At 35.7% G+C, this 26,798-nt stretch overlaps 1 protein-coding gene across 23 annotated transcripts in view; it reads right to left on the bottom strand.

Moving 5' to 3' along the window:
• Nucleotides 1–26,798, bottom strand: part of FOXP2 (forkhead box P2) — a 577,535-nt gene that overhangs the window by 97,000 nt on the left and 453,737 nt on the right. Inside the window, exon 3 of one of the 23 annotated variants that reach the window (XM_043495293.1) lies at nt 7,284–7,354. The exons of the other annotated variants lie outside the window; for them this stretch is intronic. The gene's annotated coding sequence lies outside the window, so the exon portion shown is untranslated. The remainder of the gene's footprint in view (nt 1–7,283; nt 7,355–26,798) is intronic. 23 annotated transcript variants of the gene reach the window in all.

Below are 26,798 nucleotides of genomic sequence, written 5' to 3'. Positions count from 1 at the left end.
GGGTTGCATCCCTGACCATCTTGGCTAATAGCCATTGATGGACCTATCCTCCATGAATTTATCTAATTATTTTTTTAACCCTCTTATATTTTGGTCTTCACCACATCCTCTGTTAATGAGTTTCATAGGTTGACCATGTGTTCTGTGAAGTATTTTCTTCATTTTTGTACACTTACTGCAATTTCAGTATCATATTGGTCCAGTATATCTTTATTACCTTAAACTTTTTATATAACATCTCTTGCACTAGTGTGCATTTTAATAAGTCCATCACTACACATATATAAAAGATTAAATATGTTTTTTGGGGGAAAATAAATTACCTCGATTTATTACACCTTGCACGCCATTTCTTAGAGAAACACAATTAAAACCTCTAATCTGGCAATGAACCATGCATGTTTTTAACTATATGTATAAGAGTAATTCTAATGACTACTCAATAATGTAAACTTGAAGTATGTGCATAACTCTTTGCAGGACTGGGGCCACAGAGTTGTATTAACATTGTATTGATTGTTATTGTATTAACATTGTATTAATGATTTCTTATTTTGTTGAACATGTGGCTCCTTCGAGACTAACAAATTTATTTGAGCATAAGCTTTTGTGGGCTACAGCCCACTTCATCAGATGCATAGAATCTATGAAGTGGGCTGTAGCCGACGAAAGCTTATGCTCAAATAAATTTGTTAGTCTCTAAGGTGCCACAAGCACTCCTGTTCTTTTTGCAGATACAGACTAACACGGCTGCTACTCTGAAACCTGTTATTTTGTTGTGTTTCTTATGCAGAATTTTGCCATTTAAAGGTTTTTATTGAATCTATCCTGCAATTCTCTTAATGAAGTTCAAATATTATTTTATAGAGTATTAGATCTACTTTCTTTGAACTACTGTAAACTGTTTAATTTCCCATTAAAAATTGTTGTATTTAGAATGTAGACATGAGCACTACTGATTCAGCTATTTCTAAATAGATTCAAAACTGATTTTTTTCATATGCTGACATAAACATGGTTGCCTGTTTTCTGTCACTATGTATTTAATTGCATTAAAAAGTAATAGTGCAATTTAGTAAGAGAAAATTAATGAAGCAACACTGGTAATGACAAAATTACTGAAATATTAATGTAATAATTACTGCACAATCAAAAAGAAAAGGAGGACTTGTGGCACTTTAGAGACTAACAAATTTATTTGAGCATGAAAGCTTATGCTCAAATAAATTTGTTAGTCTCTAAGGTGCCACAAGTGCTCCTTTTCTTTTTGCGGATACAGACTAACACGGCTGCTACTCTGAAACCTGTACACTCATATATGCTTATTGCTATCACTCTTATCATGCTTTCTCTGTAATATGTTGTTTAAGTACATTTTTTGTGTACTGTTCTTACAATTGATAGTACTGAATTCTGGCATACAAAAAGGAGTACACACACTAATACAAGATGCTGCACATTTGTATCTAAGTGCCTGATCCAATTCAAACTGATATCAGTGAGAATTTTACTATTTACTTCAATAGCAGCAAGACTGGTTCCTAAGACGCTGACTTTGCAACTGGATCTTAATTGCAGTAAGTATGTACAAGAATATTACCTTAAATATTACATTATTAGAGCACACAGCACATTAATACACACATATGTGGCAACGTCTGTGTAAAAAGTTACAGAGCCGTGTGATAAACTGCAGGCATCTTTGACAGCCTCATCCTCATTTTGCCCTCTAATCCAGTTCCACCAGGACTACCTTTAACTTTCCAAATGTGTCAGTAGCTGGTATTATTTGGGTCTGAGGTACAAAGATGAGCAATGTTCATTGTTGTACTATTTATGCCCTTAAGGCCCAATATCTTGTATCTGGGCTACAACAGGAACTTTCCAGTGGGACACCCACTACTGCTAGCCCTGGCAGATGCTCAGATATAGGCTCTTAAAATCATTAACCTGGACATGCAGAAATAAAGACATGATGCAAGGGATGTGGTTGAATTAGGCTGGTACTTTATTAACTTAACTAGTTATCATTTAGCAAGTCATCATTTCTTCCTTAATCATTTGGACCTGGTGAAGGCCTGCTATCAGCTCCCCAGACTGTTGGTGGGACTCTACTGCCTTCCCCTTGGATGTGGGTTAAGGGGCTGGGGAAAGATTTGTACCAGACATTAGGAGCGCCAACCTCATTCCCCAGCTTAGCTTCCCTTTAACTCACTGCCAACTCTGGTTTATCACGGAACCAGACACCCTATTGAACAAGTATCTGCACTGGACACCTGTTACCTGCTAAATTATGACATCTTGAACCTAATCTTCTGGCCTACCCCACTGAGTCCCTGAGTTGCTGTGTGGCAGGCAAAGAAACTTGACCCGAGCCAACCAATCTGGTTGTGAGAGAAAAAAATTCCTCCCCAGTCCCAAATAACGCAACTAAAGCAATGTCTGCAGCAATTAAAAACAACAACAGCAGCCCTGGTTTTATGCTAATCCCAGGGATGGAAGGGTAAAACCTGCTAATCACATGGGAGAGGGGCTCAGGCTGGAGGGGCAGGGTTTATATACCTTTTCCCAGGTCCACAGGGGCAAACGGCTTATCTGAGTCCCCCTGGCCTGCCCAACAGCTCACATGATGCCATCCCCTACCTCTCTCCTAGCCAGCCCCCTCCCAATTCCTGAGGAAGGTGGGACCCTTTCCCATCAGTCTATCTAAATTCTTCTCCCACCCCCTGCTTTGAGTTTGCAGGGCTTGTGCTGTATTATAATGCAAACGTGAATACTATTTTAGGTAATTTTAAGGGGTTTTGTATTGTGTATTAGTTCCCTCTGACAACTGGACTCAATTCCAGGATGGTATAGAGGGTAGAGAAGAAATTGTATAGACAAGAAAAATAAAATGATACAAAGTAAATGGTGAGTCTGAAGTACTTTCTTTGCCCAGCAATGAGGCCATAGCCATTCACTCTTGGGACTGATGAATGGCAACCTCATTTCAATGACCAAAGCCACACTCTAAGATAGTTTGCTTAATGAACCATATCCCGATGTAATTTTCACCTCAGTTTATGTATGAAAGCATGAACCCATACTTTCCTTGTTTCTGATGTAAGGGTTTGAAGGATGGAACACCACGTTTCTGCTAATACTTAATAAGATGATGACACAAGGCCTGATTTTCAGAAGAGGAGAACTGATGTCACTGATAGCTTTTCTGAAAAACATGTCCATAATCATTGGCACATTCATGCTGTTTTACTCCACTAGGCATTGTTTATGAAAGAGGTTTCAGGACAAGTCAAATTTACAACACTTGTAGTGATGTGCAAGGATGTGCACAGGAGTGAAGCTTTAAAATAGCCTTACTGCACAACTTGCCAGCTGTGGAGATCCATTATGGTTAATAAAGCAGCGCATTGGTAATGTTTGGAAATCCCAGGTGATAGACAAATGTATTTCTATAACCATCAAGACGTTGTTCTGCCTCCTCTGTACCAAGAATGTCAAAATTTAACATTAAGGGTTATGAAATCCCATAACATAATCAGTGATTTAAAACTTTGGGTCACCATAAATATAGTACTGCCACTCCATTAAAAATCCATTAAATTCTGTAGAATTTAGACAAAACATCCCTACAAGATCACCAACTGTGGCTTAGCCTACATACTGGTGAAAATGTGTATTATTACACTAGAGGTTAAAATGACAATTATAAACACAGTTATACCTAAAAATTCATAGTTCATTTTTTTAAAATGGCATGCAAATCACTTTGCTAGACTGGTAACAGTTATGCTCACTATAAGTCTATCTGGTTGTACACACTGCATAACTAGTTATATTAACACACTGAGAATTTCTGAGCAACTATAGTTTGTGTATCTTCAAAAATTTGAGGCTGGCTGTTTTTATTTAGTTATTTCTGAGCTTTTACTCACACAGTCTTTCTATAGATCCGATTCACAAATTCATTTTTACTATGCTTCAGAGTTTCTGCTCCATGTACTAAAGCATTATAAAAGATGCACAAACTCTTTTAAAGTAGCAGCAATATATATATCCCATATACAATATCCTATGTGTTAAAGAGAAAAACAAATGCTTGACATATTTAAGGATTTTTTTTAGTTTAACTATTTATGAACAGTTCAAAGATAGCCTAAAGTGTTTATATACATACCAGAATACAGATGATAGCCTTGTTTAAACAAGACAATTAAATCACGTCTTCATGGTATTAGTATTATTTCCTGACATTGTTTATTGCTGCAAGGCTAAGACAGTTATCAGTCTGGGTTAATTCTTTAGCTGCCAAATTTTACAGAGTAGGGTCATATAGTGAAATGTAATGGAGATGCCAGAGAAGCTACACATCACAAGGTGAACACATATGGGGTTGCATCTGCAACTGGATCTACACTGGAATAGAGCTCCATTGAATAATGGTCTTTGATTACATGTAAGTATATAGTAATTTTCCTTGATCTGATATATTTATCACTAAGGCTTAGTTCATGAATGATCTCACAAATTAACACTTTATATTTTATATAGATATATCAGCACAAACATCCTGTTGATTTGTATATATCTGTATATATCTATATCCACGCCCCTTTGTTTTCTGTTTAAACCAATTTTTACCGAAAAAATTCTGGGATTTACAAAAAGTATTATTAGTTTTTTTCTGATTTTCACCTTATTTTGTTTAATTCAAATATATAAAAAATAACTTGTTTTATTAGGAAAATACAATATATTGCCTGAGATATATGTATTATGATACTGCATTAGTCTGTGTGTATATGCAAAGCTGCCTGTTGAAGTAAGGCTATGTATTAGTCTAGAAAATACACACAATAAACAAACAGGCATGCACGCAAACTCTGAAGTGCATGCGCATCTGAACATACTGATGAATTTCATGCCCACCATGTACACATTTCAAGTACATTTCAGAACACAAGAAAGTATTCAAAAGTTCTTAAAAAACAAAAACAGGAGAAAAGGATGAAGTTGAGTGTATGCGCTGCAAAGGGTGTGATCAAATTATTAAAGGTAAATATTTATAGGCTAATAGTTCTAAGTCTAAAATAGTACATTGTTTATTCAAATTAAAAGTTTTATTTGGGGATCAGAGATATATTGCTTTCTTAAACTCTGAGGTGGCATTGTGTTTTGAGTTCTGTTTTTGTTCTGCAGCAAACCTCATTGAATTTCATTCAAAGCATTAATCTACTGATTCATCTACTGTCCTTTCGTTCACCAAAAGAAAACCTTGATATTTACCCAGAAAAATTATTAATAGTTTTTCCACTGATTTTCACCTGTTTTTATTGTAATAATTCCTGTGAAAAATTAAATAAAACCAAAACCAAAAGGCCCTATTTATACCTTATGTGGTTTGTAAGGTCATTCATGAACTCAGTTTTGCAACGACAAATACGTTAGGTCACAAAAATCTTTTCTTCTTTTGGGATTAAATGAAGCTAAAATTCACTGTAATTATTACAGACTAGTTTGCTCTTGAGGTTACTGCCTCCCAAATTTTGTACAGGTTCTCCCAATAATCCTACCTCCTTAGAGAATTCTTTGCAATTATTTTGCATGATTAAAATTATTCTTGCTGTGTTTTAGTAATCTGTGGCCAATTTAATTTTTTTTTCATTCATACAGATTTGGTCAAACAGAATAAAATGTGTGCACCCAATTTATTTTACTATGTGATTTCCACATCTAGTTGACAGCTATGCCCACCCTTTATGGTATGTTAGAATTTGATACATATAGGAATTCAAGATAACCATAGGATGATTTCAATATACATTTTTCCACACAGGCAGCTTCTAGATCCTATTGTACATGATATGGTATAGCATCCATTACTGGATAGTTAATACAGCAATACAGTTACTTCAAGTTACTGGATAGTTAATACAGCAAGTACATCTGAACTCTAGCGATTTTTAAGATAATTTTTAAGGGTCTGAATTTTGGTGCAGGCAATGCACTGAGATTGCCCCTATAAGTGTTAGAATGATATGTTTGCAGGACAGATATCTGAAGGGAGGGAGCTTTTATTTTTGCTGGTGTTAGATGTAACTACAACTTTTCAGCTGCTGTTCACATCAGCTTTGCAGTTCATTGCATCCCACCCAAGGAAAGAGGCTGGGTATGCTCAGCAATTTTTTTTTAGCTCTTTGGGGTCACATAGAAGAAAATATTATCATTAATATAAAAAGTTACCACACACTTATGGCTCATATTCTAAACACAGGAGTAAATTCATTTACCTCAACTCTGCTGTATGTGTGTATTTATTATATATATAACGTGATGAGACAGTTGGATGGTTTCATTGAGTTTGGGATTGCTACACTATTCATAAATGATGAAACCATATGCAGGCCAATACAGGACTAAATACTGATTTAAGTGCAAGCTCAGATACCATTCTAAAGCAATTGCTTATAAATACTGATATTTCAATGGCAAATATTGTAACCAGACACAATGGCCCCAGTCACTAGTGTTATTTCAATTCTCTTCAACCCAAACTGAGATTATAGAGTAGTCACCATCAACATTATCACCAGTGCAAAACTGTTGATAAATGTTGACTTTTTAATGACCTCTGTTGTATTTGATATTCCACAAGAATTAATAACGGGCAAATGGTCTTCATTCTCCACATTGTGCGTTTGGATAAAGTGTCTGAGATTATTATTATTAGGTTATCACCACTATATAGATAGAATATTTACTTCTCTATTTATGAAATGCCTAAGTGAATGCACAGCCAAACTTGAGAATGAATTATTAGACTTAAGGTTGAATCTGAATGAAATTGAAATTATGAAGCTGGTTTAGTTAAAGATGTATTTTCTTAGAGAGATATTTACATGTATGGTCATACATTTTATCCTTGTATTAAACTGGCTAAAACAAGGTCATATAACCTGAAGTATTTTTATATTATTTCTCTCTTGGCTGACCAACAGTTTCTGACACCAAAAAACTACTGACAGGCTATCTTTTGGTACCATAAAGTTTGCATGACCACCATGATTGAAAATTGAGATATCACAAAAGCACAGGGTAATTCTGATGCTGCGGCACATATAAGGCCAAAAAAAAAATCGCTCTCTGTTACTTTGTGTCACCCACACTATTGGACACAAAATAGAAGTGCTACCAGGTATTCTAACTGTAATCAGAGTAAAAGCAAAATGTTAAAGTGAATGTGAGGGACAGAAACTGTAGTAATGAGGAAAAAATTCACTTACATTTATCCAAGATGGCTGTCGCTACTACTGTTGAAACACTGCTATGGGCTGAGGTCACATGACCCTGTAAGCTAAAATAGAGAAGCTTCAGCAAAGAGTAACTGAAGCTGCAGCACATTAAAAGACATTTTTAAGGTGAGTGGGGGTTGAGTGGAGTTTAATTTATAAGAACCATTTTCCTCAAGGCTGGTATCATGACCTTAATTTTTGGTCACTTTTCAAGCCTTCAGGCAACAGTTTTACGCCCAACTCTGCTGTGTGTGTGTGTGTGTGTGTGTGTGTTTTGCATATAATACATGATGTGATTGTATGATGGTTTCATTAGCACAAGTCTGGGGTTGCCATATTATTTACATATAGTGAAGCCATATGTAAATTATGTAGGACATCCCAAATACAAGTGGGGTGAAACTTTTGTACCACACCATATCACCTATTCTGTATGTGACATTTATTTAACAGAACAACGACTTTAGGAATATTTTAGAGAGTTTTAAAATATGTGATTGGTACTATTTTTCATACCTTTCCACTTGTAAAGCTAATTTTTAAAATTACTCTGAATCCAACGCTACATGCCTCAAAGAGAGATGAAATTATAAATGTTAGAAAAATCAAAATTACTTAAAACAGTTTTTTATGAATTTCTATATTAATTTTAAGTTCTATTAAATCTGAATCTTCCAGGCCTGAAACAAGTGATGTGTGTTCCAAAAGACAGCTAAAATTTTCTCTTCCCTGTGGTATAAAGATTCTATTGCGAGCCATGATATATAGCAAGATACCAGATTTATCATTGCTGCGGGACTGAATACTGTCATTCCTGACCCTCAAGCCAGTACAGTTCTGGGGAAAAATCACACAGGAAGAAGGAAACAGAAATTACTATTGTGGGAAATTACTTTCTTTTTAAAATGGCAGATGTTAGAAGCAGCTCAGATGCTTGGAGTATAAAAATATGAAGATGGGTTAGTGGGCTGAGAGCAAGTAAGTTGGTCAAAGATACATGATAAATGTCATTGTAAATTTATCACCTACGTATCTTGACCTGTAGTGGGTTAGCGGTGCCACCTCCCTGCCTCCCAGTAAGTGGAAGGCCACTCCGCCTCACTACATGACAATATACAATATGTATGTGTGTATATATACATATATTTTTGTGTGTATATCTGTGTACATAAACACACATCAATACATACACACATTCTGAACATGTTTTTAAGTGCATAAATATCATAGCAAAACCCAGCACAAAGGGAATGCAGATAAATCAGTTCAAGCCACAGAAACCTCAACAGTAGAGTAATAATAAATGCACATATACCATGTATATTGGATATATGTGAAAAATCAACAGATATGAGGGGAAGAGTTACAGTTTTGAACAGCAAAAGATGGAATCTCTCATATTTTGAGCAAACTTAAAGACAAATTCCCATTGCAATGTACAGATAACTATATATACTCCATTCCTGTGAGATTATAATGGATTTCAGAATAGGAAGCAAACTACGAAACTATCTATCTAAACATAACAATACTTCTTTGATACAAATGCTAGGTGAAGCAAAGTCATTGCTAAGGAAGCTCAAGGGTAAAATATTCAAAAGTGCCAAAGTATCTGAGGCGGAATCCAAGACCCATTAAAGTAGTCACTTTTGAAAACAGGGCTCAGCGCTGTTGCTTACAAGCTTTTGAAAATTTTACCCAGTAACACTAGTGCATAAAATAAACCTCAGAAGTTGTCAAATGCTTTGCAAGAGGAAATAATCATATAGGCAATTTGAAAGGGAACACACCAACACACACACAAACATCACTGAATAAAAACAACTACATTCTTTCCAAAAATAGGCTTCCTGTATTTTAGATATTTTTAACATTCTCAGTGATACAAAAACTTACCAAAACTAAGATGACAACCTAACAGAATGGCAAATTCGATGGCTACAACATTTGTAATGTAATATACAGTATTTCACCTTTGGGTCACCAGTATTTCACCTTTGGGTCACCAGGTTACAGCGAATTGAAAGTCTGATGGAGACCTGTAAGCCTGTGTGGAATCAGTAATTTCAAGTCCAGATATCCAAATCACCAAAAAACACCATCAAAATCTCGAGCTAACTGGCATTGTGCACCCATGGCAGTGAGGCTAAGAAATGAGTTGACATGGAATGAATTGTTCTCTCTCCCTAGAGATGGTGTATGCAGAGCTTACTTGGCTCTGTAGAGAAGCTTGGACTGCTGCTACTTGTACTGTATCTATTCTGGTGATAGAAGACTTCAGTCTCCAGGGCAATTAGTCTAGATCTGTTCATAAGCAGTAAATTAAAAAAAAAAAAAGAGAGAGAGAGAGAGAGAGAGAGAGAGAGAGAGAACCTGAGTTGGACTCCCTGCTATCTTGCACATGGTGTAGTCATTTATATCTGTGCACAAATGATGAAAAGAGCTACCAAATCAGAATAAAGAAAAGGAGTACTTGTGGCACCTTAGAGACTAACAAATTTATTTGAGCATAAGCTTTCGTGAGCTACAGATGAAGTGAGCTGTAGCTCACGAAAGCTTATGCTCAAATAAATTTGTTAGTCTCTAAGGTGCCACAAATACTCCTTTTCTTTTTGCGAATACAGACTAACACGGCTGCTACTCTGAAACAAATCAGAATAGTACAGTGTTTATCCACTTTGTTTATCCACTAGGGGTAAATGACTATCTCAGGCATAAGGACCTAAAATTTTCTCCAGACGGTCAGCCAGAGTAAAAACAAAAGGTTACAACTGTAGGCATAAAGATATGATGATGTCATCACCACCTGTTGACCATGATTTTCTTTAGGTGCAATTAATAACAAATGAAGAATACTAGTAATGCAATCAATTTATTCTGATAGCACATTCAATCTCCCCAATCAACTATCCACTGAAGCAAAAAGAAAAGGAGTACTTGTGGCACCTTAGAGACTAACAAATTTATTAGAGCATAAGCTTTCGTGAGCTACAGCTCACTTCATCGGATGCATTTGGTGGAAAACCAAATGCATCCGATGAGGTGAGCTGTAGCTCACGAAAGCTTATGCTCTAATAAATTTGTTAGTCTCTAAGGTGCCACAAGTACTCCTTTTCTTTTTGCGAATACAGACTAACATGGCTACTACTCTGAAACCTATCCACTGAAGGAAACTCACAAAAACTAATGAACAGCACTTTCTTCCTCTCCCTCTCTCAAATGCACACCCACAAATCCCCTACCTGTCCCTTTTAACTAACTTCCTATTTAAAGCTCCAGTGCAAAATTTCAACATGATACATAAGTCAGAAATTTGCTTGTTTATATTAATTAACTCATACTGCAATCACTGCATAGTTCAGCATAAGTAGGTAAGTATGTTTAGGTTTCAGTACAGATACAAATACAAATACATCTACTGTAGATATTTATAAACATACAGTGGCTTCTGATAATTAAAAACTTGTCCTTTGTCAACAGAGTTACCATCACTGTAACAGAGAGTACTGGTAGTGTTTCCTAGTGTTTAGAAGAGGAAAAAATGGTGTAATCTCTTCAATATGGTGATATGGTAAGTCCTGGTAAAATCACTTTTAAATGGCAGCCACTGTAAAATCAAAATCATAGTGAAAAAATATAGCTTACATGTCTGATATAACTAGACAGCTATTTTCACCAAAACTTACGTAAAAACACTGACATCCCCAAAACTGAAATAGGGCTGATAGTAATCATGATACATATTACTTTCTGATAAATGACAACTAGGGTATATGGCAACCTTTCAATATTGGATAGTCATTCAACTCCACACATTCCATACTTAGATATAACAGCGTACTATAGATATGAATGATATGAGTTTAGCTAGCTGGTCAGACAGAACATAAAGACCATCTCAATTGCAATCCTTATGATGAAGAAATTTCCACTAAACTTAGCTTAATGGAAATTGATTCAAAATAATGTGTGGAATGGTATATTAAACAGAGTGAACTGGCTGATTTACGGAAAAAATATAGTTTTAAAATCTTTAATCAAGGAAAGAGTTCTTTGTCCTACTGGTCATTACCTATGCAATGGCCATGTATAACAAACAATATACGTCATCAGGTATCATTAATGGAAATCCTTAACAATGTCAATCCAGATCACTTTGGCTGAGAATAGCACATATGAGGTTGAAATTCCAAAATTTAAACAGATTATTTTGTAAATATTTACAGATTAATTAAAATTATCCAGAGCTACTACTGGGCAAGCAAATTAACCTAAAAAGCAGATGGGAAGCACCTTTTGAAACATGATGGTCACCGTCAATTAAAACAGTGCATCAGATTTAACCGGAACCATGGTAATACTTTAAATTAAGGTAGAGCTTAGAAATGCATTATTTAGACTCATGAATAATAGCTGAAGGAAAGGTAATTCTTTACAGTTTATTACAAACATCACAAAGTACATTTGTAATATAAATGTTTAACTGATGATGCTTTGACAAGTTGTTATGAAGAATATTATAAGATGCAAATATTGTTAAAATACATGTGCATGTTTAATACATCAATTAAAGTAATCAAACATGCTATAAAGCGTCATAAAATTTAACAAAGATAATAAGTTATTTATAAAAGGCAACTAAATATAAAGCGTACACAGAAAAGTAAACAGTACTAAAATTAGTCCTGGCCAAAGAAGTCTCTTTCCCCCCTTTTTACTTGTGACTTTAAATATTGACAAACCAAGTCAAAGGTTACATGACTTTACTGGTTAGGTCCTGGAACGTGATGTCAAAAGTTACTGACATTCCTTAACAGCAGCTTGGAACTCTGTTTCTTAGAGTCTATTAAGAGTTAAAATGCTTTGGACAATCCCGACTTGGTGCTTCTGCAGCCAACTTTTGGAAAACTTGTACAATTGAAATGAATGGAAGCTCAGTGATTACAGTTCTTTCTTTGCTCATCTTGGAAAACGTAACTTTAATAAATGGTTGGGAAAGAAATAACCTTGCCTCTTAACTTTCAAGTATTTGATCAGTGGTACTCAGACTGTGAATCTAGACCTGCATAAAACTCTTACAGAACCCATGTGTTTTATCAGAGCTCCTATTGCTTACGAACAGCAAGCAAAATATTGATCACAGGAATGATTCTCATGCTTCCTGACATGTGTGGGAACTACCAGACAGTAGTCATCAGGATCGCTCCCTACCATTATAGCAACCAATATGTGGGTGGATTCGGGGAAAAAATGAAGAAACACTTCCATTCCAGGAGCCTGGTTTAGATTATAGAAGATATGATGAAAGGGGAGAAATACCCTCCCCTTCTATTCAGAAGCCTGTGTTCTGCGGGGAAAGGAGAGAAAGGAGATTGTATTGAATGACAAAGCAGTCACATGCTGATACCCTAACATTGCACTGGAAGTTTGCATCATGAAGACCAATCAATATGTGATGTCATGTAATTATGACACATATCACAATGCTTACATTGTAACTAAGAATTAGCTATAGATACAGCTATAGATATTTTGTAGTTTAATCTTCCTAGTTCCACTTGCTGACAAAGTGGATCTCCAACTTTAGAAAGTTGAGTAACAGTACATTCAATAGTTGTAGTACATCTGATTCGTTGATTGGAATTTTGCCATTACTCTTTGTCCCAACATTTTGAAAGGTTTAACGAAATTCAGTGTCTGGAAACTGAAGCTAGACAAATGCAGACCAGAAATAAAGCACTTTTTTTTTTTTTTTTTTTTAACAGTGAGGGTAATTAGCCATTGGAACAACTTGCCTGGAGACATGGCAGTTTTGCCATCACCTTAAATCTTTAAATTGAGACTGATTCTCTTTCTAAAAGATATGCTATAGCTTAAACAGAAGTTGTGGTATTGGTGCAGGAATTAATGAGTGAAGTTCTAGATCCTGTGTTACGCAGGAGGTCAGACTAAGGTGATCATAATGATGGTCCCTTCCAGTCCTAAAAATGTATGCATCTACAAAACATTTTCATTTGTACATTATGTATCCCAGAATCTGAGTTATAAAGACAATAACTTAAAAAATAAAGAACTTTATTTTCCTAACATTTGTAACAAAAGATCACCCAATACATTATTACTTAAATATTTTTTAAAGTCCAATGTACATTTCTCTCTGTGTGTTGCCTGTTTACAATTTTGTACTTGTCTATTCAGAAATTTTTCACTTTTGTTTAGTCAGTTTCACATTTAGGTTACCAGTACTGCAATGTTTGAACTGGAAACTCTACACGCAATTAACTCAAAAAAATGAATTGCGATAAAGAAAATGAATCACGATTAATCACAGTTTTAATTGCACTGTTAAACAATGCAATACCAATTGAAATTTATTATATATTTTGGATGTTTTTCTACATTTTAATATAGTATTCTGTGTGGTACTTGAAATCAAAGTGTATATTATTTTTTATTACAAATATTTGCACTGTAAAAATGATAAACAAAAGAAACAGTATTTTTCAATTCACCTCATACAAGTACTGTAGTGCAAGCTCTTTAACATGACAGTGCAACTTACAAATGTAGAATTTTTTTGTGTTACATAATTGCACTCAAAAACAAAACAATGTAAAACTTCAGAGCCTACAAGTCCTCTCAGTCCTACTTCTTGTTCAGCTAATGACTAAGAAAAACAAGTTTGTTTACATTTATGTGAAATAATGCTGTCTACTTCTTATTTACAATGTCACCAGAAAGTGAGAACTGACATCTGATACACTAAACATTCGTAGGTCTCGTCATGCTTTGGCCACCATTCCAGAGGACATGCTTCCATGCTGATGACGCTTGTTAAAAAAATAATGCATTCAGTAAATTTGGAACTGAACTGCTTGAGGGAGAATTGTATGTCTCCTGTTCTGTTTTACCTGCATTCTGCCATATATTTAATGTTATAGCAGTCTTGGATGATGACCCAGCACATGTTGTTCATTTTAAGAACATTTTCATTGCAGATTTGACAAAATGCAAAGACGGTACCAATGTAAAGATAGCTACAGCTATTCTTAAACTCATCCCAAGGTTTAAGAATCTGAAGTGCCTTCCAAAAATCTGAGAGGGACAAGGTGTGGAGCATGTTGTCAGAAATCTTAAAAGAGCAACACGCCAATGTAGAAACTACAGAACCCGAACCACCAAAAAAGAAAATCAACTTTCTACCTGGTGGTATCTGACTTAGATAATGAAAATGAACATGCATCGGTCTGCACTTCTTTGGATTGTTATCAATCAGAACCCATCATCAGCATGGATGCATATCCCCTGGAATGGTGGCTGAAGCATGAAGGGACATATGAATCTGTACCACATCTGGCACATAATTATCTTGCGATGCCGCCTACAACACTGTTTTGAGAACACCTATTCTCACTTTCAGGTGACACTGTGAACAAGAAGCAGGCAGCGTTATCTTCTGAAAATGTAAACAAACTTGTTTGAGTGATTGGCTGAACAAGAAGTAGGACTGAGTGGACTTCCAGACTCTAAAATTTTACATTTTTTTATTTTCGAATGGAGTTATTTTTTGAACATAATTCTACATTTGTAAGTTCAACTTTCATGATAAAGAGATTGCACCACAGTACTTTTATTAGATGAATTGAAAAATACTATTTCCTTTGTTTTTATATACCGCATATACTTGTAAACAAAAATAAAGTGAGCACTGTACACTTTGTATTCTGTGTTGTAATTGCAATCAATATATTTGAAAATGTAGAAAACATCTAAAAATATTTAAATACATGGTATTCTATTATTGTTTAACGGTGTGATAAATTTTTTAAATTGTGCAATTAATCATGATTATTTTTTGTAATCGCTTGACAACCCTAATTTCAAATAAAAATAAAATATAAATTCAAGAATGAAGGGGGGGACATAGGGTAAGATGTGAGGAAGACTATGAGAAACTGAATTACCGCTAAGTAATTTCCCCTTTTCCTTAGGCTACAACATGAGAAACATTTAGAGAGTCAGAAAATGTGTCAAGCATTGCTTAATACAGGAAGGGGTCTTACCATACATAGCAACACACCAGAGTCCACAGCTGAAATCAAATTTAAAATGCAGAATAAACATGTCGCTGGTCAAGACAATGTAGTGGTCTTCTAGATTTTCCCAGCTGATGTCTCAGCTCTCTCTGTTCAACAGATAGACATCTCTTTGTAGAAATGCCTCAGCAGAAACAAATTAACTAGCAGCTCACTAGTTTTATATGGGAAGTCAGTCAAATCACTGTGGAGCTAGATATTGAACTATCTGCCAGTACCTATAAAGTCTTAATGCATCTCTTTACCAGATTTTAAAACAAACTAAAGTGAGAGGCTATATCTAATGATTGCCTTGAATCATTCTCACAAATGTAAATGAAGAATATGACATTTAATAGGGCTTTATTTACAGTAGGCATTTGACATGTTTTACAGAGTTTTTGTTCTTTCACAAAGTTCAGGATACTTTTCTTTACTTTTATTTTTTTCTTTCCTTCCATCTCTTCCTCTTTTCTCCAACTTAATTATTAATTTTCAAAAATAGATTTTTTTTCTCATGTGCTCTGTCAGTGATGTGTTAAATTACACAGAATAGGACAGTGCCTAATATTGAAAATATACCAATCACCAAGAGTTTCATAAATATAATAGGAAACAAAGCCAGAAGCAGAAAGGGCAGAAACAAAATTAAAAATACACATAATCCAAGGCAAAACAAAGGCTGTGCAGAGGGCTTGATGTACAGCATACAGCGATATGTGCAGTTCAGGTTCATGAAAAGGACTTTTGTGTACATTCATGCCTGATGAGGAGACTTATACCTAAGAAGAAAATGGGAACCTCCAATTATCTCTCTGAAGTGGAAACCTCAAACTTTATTATTCTGGGGAGAGCGGGGGTCTATATTGCCTTTGAAGTTTGAAATGTCCCAGATTAGAATAGTATGGCTTCCTAAAAAGAAAGGCAGTTTTAGGAAAGGAGGAGTAAAGTAAACTGGTGGTTGAAATATGCCAGCAAGCCCTTCTGTTGCTACTTGCTCAGAAAGTAATTGATTATATATGGCCCTGTGAGGGAGACATCATCTTGGGGCACTGGAAAGCTACTTGATGCTCTTCCTCTAGAAACCCCAAAGGATAGAGCAGTGACTTAAGACTTGGAATCTGCATCTATATTCAAGCCTCTGAGCCGGAGGTGAGGTGGTAATATATGGATGAGGTCCTTATTGAGCTAACCCATAAATAGATGGCAAAAGGAACAGTATTACAGAAAGGATGACAAATGGATAGAGTCTGTTAGTATGCATCTTGCGACGTCTTGACCTAGTTCATCTGCAACCACTCTGGTGAGCTCTACAAATTCTTTAGCATAGCATTAGGACACTTTCTGCTGAGACAGAACTCAACCCACATTCAACTGCAGACTTTAACAAGGGCATAGCAGATGGGAGAACAGAGAAGAAAAATGGCTGCAAACAGCTAAAGACAGTAGAACCCGAAGGTAGAAGGTACGAGATGTGGAGATGTGGGTATGACTGTATATGATACCATCCACACTCTGTTGCATGTTGACTGTTAACCTCTGAAGGCACAGAATCCAAGCCCAAAGAGGAGGAAGTAGGGGAAAGCAACATTACTGAAGGCCTCTTTCCTCATACAGCACAGAATCCAGGGTTTGGATGGATGAACAATTATTACAACCCTTCCTCTCTCACTTCTTACAGTTTCCTTGTTAAAATTTGTTCTTTCTTCAGAGTCTCAGGGCTAGCTGCTGTAACAGCAAAAAAAGGAAACATTAGAGCTCAGTGACTGAGGTATAGGGTCTCTCTGCTTCCAGGAAGCAAAGCAAAAAAAAAAAAAAAAAAAAAAAAAGACTTAATGAGAACCAGAAAGTGAACATGACTTGGAAAGAAATGTGAAATTGAATGGACTATTTTTATAATCAAAGTGAGTGAAGTATAAAAACCTAAATGGGTAATATATTGTAAATGGTGCAATTACATTCTTTAAATTGAATTTTATATAATAAAACTTATCATACACTAACAATACAGGTAAGGGAATATTTTGTTTTTAATTACAAATATGTTTAATCTACAATTTGTTATTGCTTCGTAAAATAAGCATGCACCTATTCTCTATTCTCATTTTTGTCTCTGAGTTTTTTATGATGGGGTTTTAATTCTGCTGTTCAAACATTAATCTGCTTGAAGAAGGAAAAAATACTTACCTCATAGTTCTGCTTCCTTGAATATTCTATATGATCCTCCCTAGAGCAAGATTGCTGGAATTTCTCAAACTCTATTAGATATTTGGTCCCCGAGGGAAGAGGTAGTCAGTCTGGGCACAAGCCATACACACTTACACCAATACCATCCATAACTCTAATCAGCTACCCTTAGAGATCTGTGTTTCTGAATGAGTCGGAAGTGAAGCCCCCACTTTTGTAAACAAATCACAAAACAAAACAATTGAAGTGGAAGGCGAAACAACTAATTCATCAAAGTGTAAGATTAAAAAAAAGTTCTTCTTAAATATGATGGAGAGGTGTATTGGTAAGTGGGAAATCTGTAAGATGACATCTTCAGAGAAACAGAAGTACAAAGTAAAGTATCTGTTCCTTCTCTTAAGATACCCTCTATGAAGGATTCTCACTTCAGGAGAGGGAGTAGCTTGAGGGATGTCCCAAAAGAAAATGTAACCTTAACACTGCAAAAGGTAGCAACAACAAGGTCAGTGACAACAATATGAACAAGCAGGTTTTTTAATCTAATAAAAGAGAGTGATAAGATACTTCTCAAAAAGAACAGGAGTATTTGTGGCACCTTAGAGACTAACAAATTTATTTGAGCATAAGGTTTCGTGGGCTACAGCCCACTTCATCGGATGCATAGAATGGAACATATAGTAAGAAGAGATATATATATATATATATATATATATATATATACACACACACACACACACAGAAGGTGGAAGTTGCCATACAAATTGTAAGAGGCTAATTAATTAAGATGAGCTATTATCTGCAGGAGAAAAAAAAAGCATCATACAATCACTTTAACAGCCAGTGGGATGGGTTCAAAAACTCAAAAAACTGTCTAGCTCATATAAAGGACACTTTGAAAGCAACCGAAGTCTAAGGGACAGAGAGTTTGACCTCCACTACTTTGAAAACATGTTGTGCATAACTGAGAGACCAAAGTGGGATTCCTCCCTGAAAACTAAATCTAGTCAATAATGTATTGTCAATATATGGAGTGAACACCATGTAGCTGCTTCACATATGTCTGAATCAGAAATATCACAAAGGTGGAGTGACCTTCACATGATCTTCCAATTTTAGGCCATACGGGGCACAAGAATGTGAAAAGGAGAAAGCCATTTAGATGTGGTCCCCTTAGTGATGTCATTTCCCAAGAAATTGATAACGAATGTAACAAGAAGTTCGGGAGCTTTCTAAAGGCTTTCATTTGCTTCAAGTGGAACGCCAAGGATCTTTTAATGATAAGTTTATGGGAAAGAATTGAGGGTATGGAAAGAATGTTGGCAACATAATAGGCTCATATAGGTGGAACTCTGACACAACTTTGGAAAAAAATCTCCAGTCAGTCTGAAGAAGTACCTTCTCATAAAATCTAGTATAAGGTCTGAGAGTTCATCTTGTCATGAACCGAAGTCACTGCCACCAAGAAACCAACTTTCCATTCAAGAAACTTGAGCATTAATATCATATAACAGGTGGGTTTTTTTAAGTGTCAAGTCTGGCATGAACCTGATGATGGGGGCTGCAGAGACAATGGGTCAAACCTTTGACTAGTTTATGACAGGCCAAAATAGCTGCCAAATGAATCCAGATGGTATTAGTCTTCAAGATAGATTCTCATGCCGAATGTAGCCAAGCAGTTTTATTTTTGTGTGAGAAAACTAAGTCTCCCACGAGGGCCTATTTGCAGTATATTGCAAATCTTTCCACTAAAAATGTTAATTCTTCTAGATGGCTTCAAAGAGGTCAGGAGAACATAAGATATGCACTCGGACACTTCATGACTATGGGCATTATCTTGTTATATGACAGGGTTGTCTGCAATACATGGGGCTGGACTCAATGACCCAGAAAGTCCCTTCCAGTCCTACATGCCCGTATTCCTGTTAGCAGTCAAGCTGTCAGAGAAAAGGATTGGGATGGAATGAGAGACCAAACCTAGGGCCCATATGTGAGGATCTATCTCAGTTGACTCAGATGGCTTCTAATAGTGTCTTCCTTGCATGCTAGGTCTGGAGCCATGAAGAATGTCTTCTGGCAAAGAACGCACTCCCATAACTCCCAGGTCTCCTGACACAGGAGATACAATGCAATACTCCCCTGCTTATTTAAATACATTATGATTTCAATCAGAATAATCTCTTAGGATAACAGTTCTCTGAAGGCTGAGCAAAGGAACCAAAGCACTTTATGCAAAATGGAAAGACTGAGGCCACAAAAGTGAGATTCTTTCTCCGTGTTTTCCAGAGACTGGTACTATGGCAACACTCCTGGAGCAGCAACAGGGATAGAGCCACATGACCTCCCAAATAAAAGATACTTAAAAAACAAAAAGCAAACAGTATCTGCAGTAGAACAGCATCTACAGAGAGCTGTAGTCTGAGATGTCTGCAGTCAAAAAGAAACTCACTGAAAGGTACAAGGGTAGTGATTAGTGTGGTTGGGGATTTGCTGTGCACAGAAACCAAAATCCTCTGAGCTTGATGAAGGATGCCTTTTTTGTGCTAAAGGGCACAGTACTCAGAAATGAAAATTCAGGGAAGCATTCTTTTTGGCCAACAAGCATATTGTTTGTGTAGATGATTATTAATAACAAGTTAAAGAAATATCATAGGACTGTACTTTGTATATAAAAATGAACTAATTAATTATTTGTAGGGTGACCAGACAGCAAGTATGAAAAACAAGGACAGGGGGTGGGGTAATAGGAACCTATATAACACAAAGCCCCAAATATTGGGACTGTCCCTATAAAATCGGGACATCTGGTCACCCTAATTATTTGGGGTTGAAATAATGGTTTTGCTGACAAAAGTACTATTCACACAGGACAAACACACATACATAAATACCTATAGATAACATTAAGGAAACTTAGTTCTCTCTTTTAGAGTAGCAGCCGTGTTAGTCTGTATTTGCAAAAAGAAAAGGAGTACTAGTGACACCTTAGAGACTAACAAATTTATTTGAGCATAAGCTTTCGTGATTTGTTAGTCTCTAAGGTGCCACTAGTACTCCTTTTCTTTTTTAGTTCTCTCTTGATGTACATGGCTACTTCCCTGGGAGATGCATATACACACAGAGAGCTGATTCCTGAAAATCACTGCATAGTACATAATGGTTGGACTGCATGCTGGGGATGTCTGTGCAGACTGGAAAAAGGAATGCTCCTCCTTCAGGCCACTCCACGGCATTTTTTATTTTAAAATGGAGTGCCCAGAGGTGAACATAGTGTTCCAAGTGAAATTGTATCTTCAATTTAAATAATGACATAATATTTTTCAATATAATTTTCTAATAATTCTTTATACATCCTGATAGTTTGTTTGCTTTTTTTACTTCTACTGCATACAGGAGCAGAGGTTTTCATTGAATTGTCTGTCCACAGAAAGGCTCTTTCCCTAAGTTAATACCAGTTAATTTTGAATCTATCACTGTTTATGAGTAGTTTAAATTATTCCTTTCCAAAGTGCATTACCTTACATTTGTCAATAATGAATTTTATCTGCTGTCATAGTACCCAATTATCTATTATTTTTGTGTAATCTACAAATTTTGCCACCTCTTTGTTCAGACCTTTATCCAGATCATTAATAAATGCATTACAATGCTGTTCTGAGTACAGGTTATTGGTGTAACTAAATGTTAACCTTTTGCCATGTTGAAAATTGACCATTTATCCCTACTCTATCTTCTGTCACTTTGCCAGTTTCTAACTACGACAGAACTTTAACTCTCACCCAGGAATATTTAGTTTCCTTAATAAACTCTTTTGAAGGACTTTGCCAAAGGCTTTTTGAAAGTTCTTATGAGTGATATCTACTGGTTCCACTTGTTAAACTATTTTGTTGTTTCACACAAATCAGTCTCGCTGACTGAAAAAAATATGATTTTTCTTTACAGAAGCCAAATCCTACTTCCCTTTCTGCAGTGGAGGTGTATCTTTCTGCAGTGTCAAGTAACTTTGAGGCCATAGGGAAGGAGCAGGATCTGTCCCCAAGGACACTAGAATTATAACATAAATTGATATTGTAAGGGAATTTGAGAGTAAGGCTTTGTCCTGTTGTGCCTAGATATTTCAATATACATGGTGAATATTATCATGATCTGATCTAAGACTAATTGAATAGCTGAGCAGAATAGGACAGTGAAAGAAAGTGCCAGCTTTAGCTTTTAATTTTATTAACTTCGTTGGTTACTGTCACAAACTCAACATTAATTTAATACAGATTTTTATGTCAGTTCCTCTTTCATGGGACAAGTAATTCTGATATTTTGAAAAAGAAGAAAATTTCATATACAAGTGTACAAAAACTGACAAGGTCCTTTACTATAAGTGACAAGGTATGTCCTGTCCAAGCAGCAGGGTGGTAAGAGATGAGAGAACCTGCCTCGCCCTACAGAAACTGTCTTAAGATACCAGACATGAAGGGGTAGCCTTCATTTGTGGCTCATTTAACAATCATATATGAAAGAGGATAGAGCTTGGTGGAGGAGATGAGCTTTCTCCACAATGAACAGAAAGTGCTCACTGCCAGGGAATGCTGTGCTTTTCCCTTTTACTAGGGTAGTTGGGGTTAGAGAATTATTGCTGCCTGATTTTTGGGTCATGGAAGTGGCAGAGCACTTTGATGTGGCCTGACAATTCACTTTCACATCTTTTGCGTAAATACATATCTAAATACCTTTCAAATGCAGACGATCCTTATTCTCTATGACAGCCAGGCATGGTAAAAGGAGCTGAATTCTTGTCTTTCTGAAATCCAGGAATAGGGGTGAAATACAGCCAGAGATTGGAGCCTATGAGCTAATAATGTCTGTCTCTTGTTTTGCTATGACAAATGGCTGATAAAATAAGTATTCAGATCCCTTTTAGACTTCAGATGCTTCATTTGCTTGAGGTTAAGCAGCACTTCATCACAACAATTCTACCCTTGCTCAGATGAACTGAGGGAATGTCCATGGGATATGAATGAGGGCAATCATGAGTGCAATTATTCTGTCATACTTGGAGAGGTTTTTATCATTATAGTCTTCATTTGCTGTTTTTGGATTACTTTTGGAAATACTCAGAATGGGCTAATAATGGTGGGAATGGATGCCAAAGAACAATCTGGATTCATCTAAACAACATATTTTGTAGCTCAAGACCCAAATGGGTTGGCTGTCATTATTACATTTCATGACTATTAGATGACTGGAAGAAGAAAGTTTTAAATATAAGAGATAGAATGGACTCATACAAAAAAGGTAGGATTAGCTTAAGAGCATTTCCTCTGTTGCTAAAAAGTGAGTCAATTAGTTTCCAAGCTTTCCAAGCCTGAGCAAAAGTCCCATGTTAGAAGATGAGGATCAACAAAAAATACATTTCCTTGCTCCCACCACTCTAAATGAAAAATAGCTATTCTTCCCCCCTGAAAAACAGGCAGTTAAGTTCTTAAAGTGGATAAAGTATATTTAGTGATCTGGAAAATATAATGAATTGGACAAGATTTTTTTTTGTAAATTAGCACGTGACCATGCCAACAGCTATTCACCACATATGTTTGTGATGAAGCCATAATGGCATTGCAAATCTTATTAAGAAGTAAGATGAGTCGAAACAAAATTTTAAGGGGAGAGAAACACACAACCCCCATTCACCTTAATAGACATGAATAAGCCATTTAAAATTAAAACAGTAACAAGATTGAGGGAGACAATTGGCTGTAGAATGCAGGTACAACATGGCACGTCAAGGCTATCTGTGTAGCTGTAACTCTATTTTTGATTTGTCTGTCAATATTATTGACATGTTAATACATTCAATTTGTATTTAATGGCCATATCTTGAGCTGGTAGAAATCAGTGTAACTTCACCCAATGGTTCAATGCAGATTTACACCATCTGAGGATCTAGTTCAATACAAATCTTTTTATTTTGTATTTTATTATTTTTATTATGCTTTTTCAACAAACTTACACAAAACACCCTATGCTTAGACTCTAAAACCAACTTACTATAGTGGCTTTCTTATGGCATGTGCCATAAGTATTTGGCTATAGTTGATTAATTTGGTGAAATATCACAATAAATGGACATCTTGTTGGCAGTTTCAGAATAAAGGCCAACAGACACATTAGCTGTACTACGCCCCCTCACCACTAGAGGTGGTCCCCATCCAGCTCAGGTTTCAGTCACATTGGTAGAGCAGTGGAGGGAACCTCCTTGCATTGCTGCTGTCTATGCTGTACCAGCTTAGCATGTTGAGGAATTCAGTCACCTTGGCTCTGTAGCCAGCAATTTTCAAACACTACATTAATAAAAACAAATCTTTGTTAGCAAAGAACAAACTTAGATAGTCTATCTTCTTTATCTTCAAATAACTAGTATATTCCATGAATGAACATATGGATAATATTAGAAAGTTTTGGCCAGATCCTCAAATTGTCATAGGTACACTGAATATCCCAACAATGGAATATGCTGGTTTACACCAGAGATTGGTGATCTGGACAATTTTTTTTCCTGAAAATTCATTACATAGGTTTACAGAGGTAAAAAACATAAATTACAAGTTGTTCAAAGATGCCTCGTCCTGCACCATGTTGATGTTCACTTTAGTAGTGACTTCAAGGAAATGAATCTCCTCCTCACTGTGAAATGTAAAGAGCTGCTGTTTTTGTGAAAGATCACAGATGCCCCGTGCTGTGTGGGGAAAAGGCATTCTAGAAATGCAGAAAAGTCAATGTTTTTTCTTTAAAAAAAAAGGTTTTAAAAGCTTACATTTAAATAAATGCAATGTAGTGTTGTGAATTCAAGTTTATGAACATTCTAGCTCATCCTGTGTACTTAATTTTAATAATTAATAAACTGAACCTTATTTGTGCTTTGCAATGCACACATTCAAGGGTAAGAGTGTACATTTTTAATTTAGTTGCTGCAGTGCATAACTAGCATTTCCTTATCCCTAATAGAAATCCCCTCTCAAATAAAATTAGCGATGATCTATACATCTGATATATTTTTATGAGAAAAACAAACAAAACAGCACTAAAAACATGTTTCTGTAACTATTAATGAAGTGGTCCTATGTATCCAATAAAAATATTCTTGCTACTGTGACATCTTTAGGCAAACCTCTTCCCCATGTTTTCTTCCTATTTTAAGAGTGTCCTCTTTAATCTGAGTAAAGTTCTTCACAATATCACCTATGTTTTCCATTAATAGGTACTTATAGACAATGCACTATGTAGTATAATCCTCTTAATTCACAGTTCGGGATCTATACCCGTTCTTTTCTTTTTTTACACTTCTAGGAATCTGTTGAAATGCTTAACTGCCTAAAATAGAGTCATTAATTTTCTGAAATTGTAAAATTAATTTTGTACTTGTGGAGTGTTTTTTCCCATTTTAAGAAAATTAATACAGAGAAGAAACAAACATTTAGAGACTACAGTTATATGGGAATACAAGGGATTTTAAATATGGAGGCAGAACAAAGCACGCAGGAGATATTATAAATTTACGCAATTATGAAATACTAGTATGTATATACCACATTACCTACCCTTTCCTCTCCTTCTGCCCATGCTAATATATATTTTACACAAAAATTAAAGGCTCATATCTTTTTCTCTTGTGGTGTTTCTTTGTACAGTATCTCTTTAAGAGACTCTCAAAGAAAATGGATCATACCATATGCAAATTGTATTTCCCTGTTCATTGGTCATCTGTCCATGTTTCCATGTAGCGTATGATCCATATTCTTTTGAAACAAGCTGTTGAAATATTAGTCACTTTTACCTTCAGTATCCTGCCAGTGAATACCTAGTCCAAAATTAATGGGTGTAATTAAATTAATTAAATGTATTATTTGGAATGATGCAACATTACCCAGGAATTGTATTTAAATAATAATACATACAAGACTTGGCTCTGCTGCTGTATGTATGTGACTCCCATTGAAATGTTGGCTGATAAAATAACCGTGGGGTCAGAGAGTAAATTTGGGATATATTGGAACTAGTTTTATTAATGGTAACAATAAAAAATGAAAACATATCCAAAAAGCCCTCAAACTTTAAAAATGTGTTGTTGTGGAGCAGTACTTTTTCACTGTGGATCAAATGTCACGTCTGTTCTCACTCAGAAAGTATTCAGTTCCACAAGGTGCTGAACATTCTAGCCATAATTCAGGAAAGCAGATAGGCACAGGTTAAAGTTAGTCATATGAGCAATCACATCCCTACTCAGCAAAGCACTTAAGCACATGTTTAATTGCCATTCAAAATAGTGGGGATGGGATGACTCATGTGCTTGAAGTTAAGCACACATTTAAGAACTTGCTAGTTCCGGATCTTAATGCTGCTGAGGTAAGATCAGGATCCAGACTGTGTCCTATCAATTGCATTGTGCTCTCCAATACAAGATTGAAATTCAATCAAAATTCAAACCAGAAGATTTCATTTACTGTACTTTCAGTTCTATTCTCTGTATTAAATTGCATATCAGGTATTTTCAGCCACCGATATAACTGATAAACTACTCATTGCCCCACTTTTTATTTGTTATATTACATATTTCAGTTGTTTTGTCTGAAGGTAAAAAAATTGCAATCCACACAGCTGGGGTGCTAAGCTCCCTAAATTTCTATTGGTTTCAGAGTAGCAGCCGTGTTAGTCTGTATTCTCAAAAAGAAAAGGAGTACTTGTGGCACCTTAGAGACTAACAAATTTATTAGAGCATAAGCTTTCGTGAGCTACAGCTCACTTCATCGGATGCATCCGATGTAGCTGTAGCTCATGAAAGCTTATGCTCTAATAAATTTGTTAGCCTCTAAGGTGCCACAAGTACTCCTTTTCTTTTTGCTAAATTTCTATTGTAACCTATGGGAATTCAGAGCACTCAACTCTTCACAGAACAGATATATTGAGTGGTAATGCAACCACTTTCTACATGCATAATAGATCCCAAATAGTAAGGTAGACATAGTAAAATCTAAGCACACCTAAAAGGGGGATAATATATGTACTTATCTGATATATTTAATCATGATTTAGTCATAAATAATTATTTTAAAATATAAATCTTAAATGAATTGTTTGGGACAATACCGGTAGCCATATTTAAGGAATACCTATGTTTTACTGCTACAGTACCTGCAATATAATGATAAAGCCCAAAGAAATGTTCCTTTGGAATAATGTGCCTCACAACCTTCCTGCT

Source organism: Dermochelys coriacea, chromosome 1 (assembly GCF_009764565.3).
Source record: "Dermochelys coriacea isolate rDerCor1 chromosome 1, rDerCor1.pri.v4, whole genome shotgun sequence".
Classification (NCBI taxonomy): Eukaryota; Metazoa; Chordata; order Testudines; family Dermochelyidae; genus Dermochelys; species Dermochelys coriacea.
The sequence above is the reverse complement of the archived record's forward strand: the minus strand, read 5'-3'. Positions and strand labels throughout refer to the sequence as shown.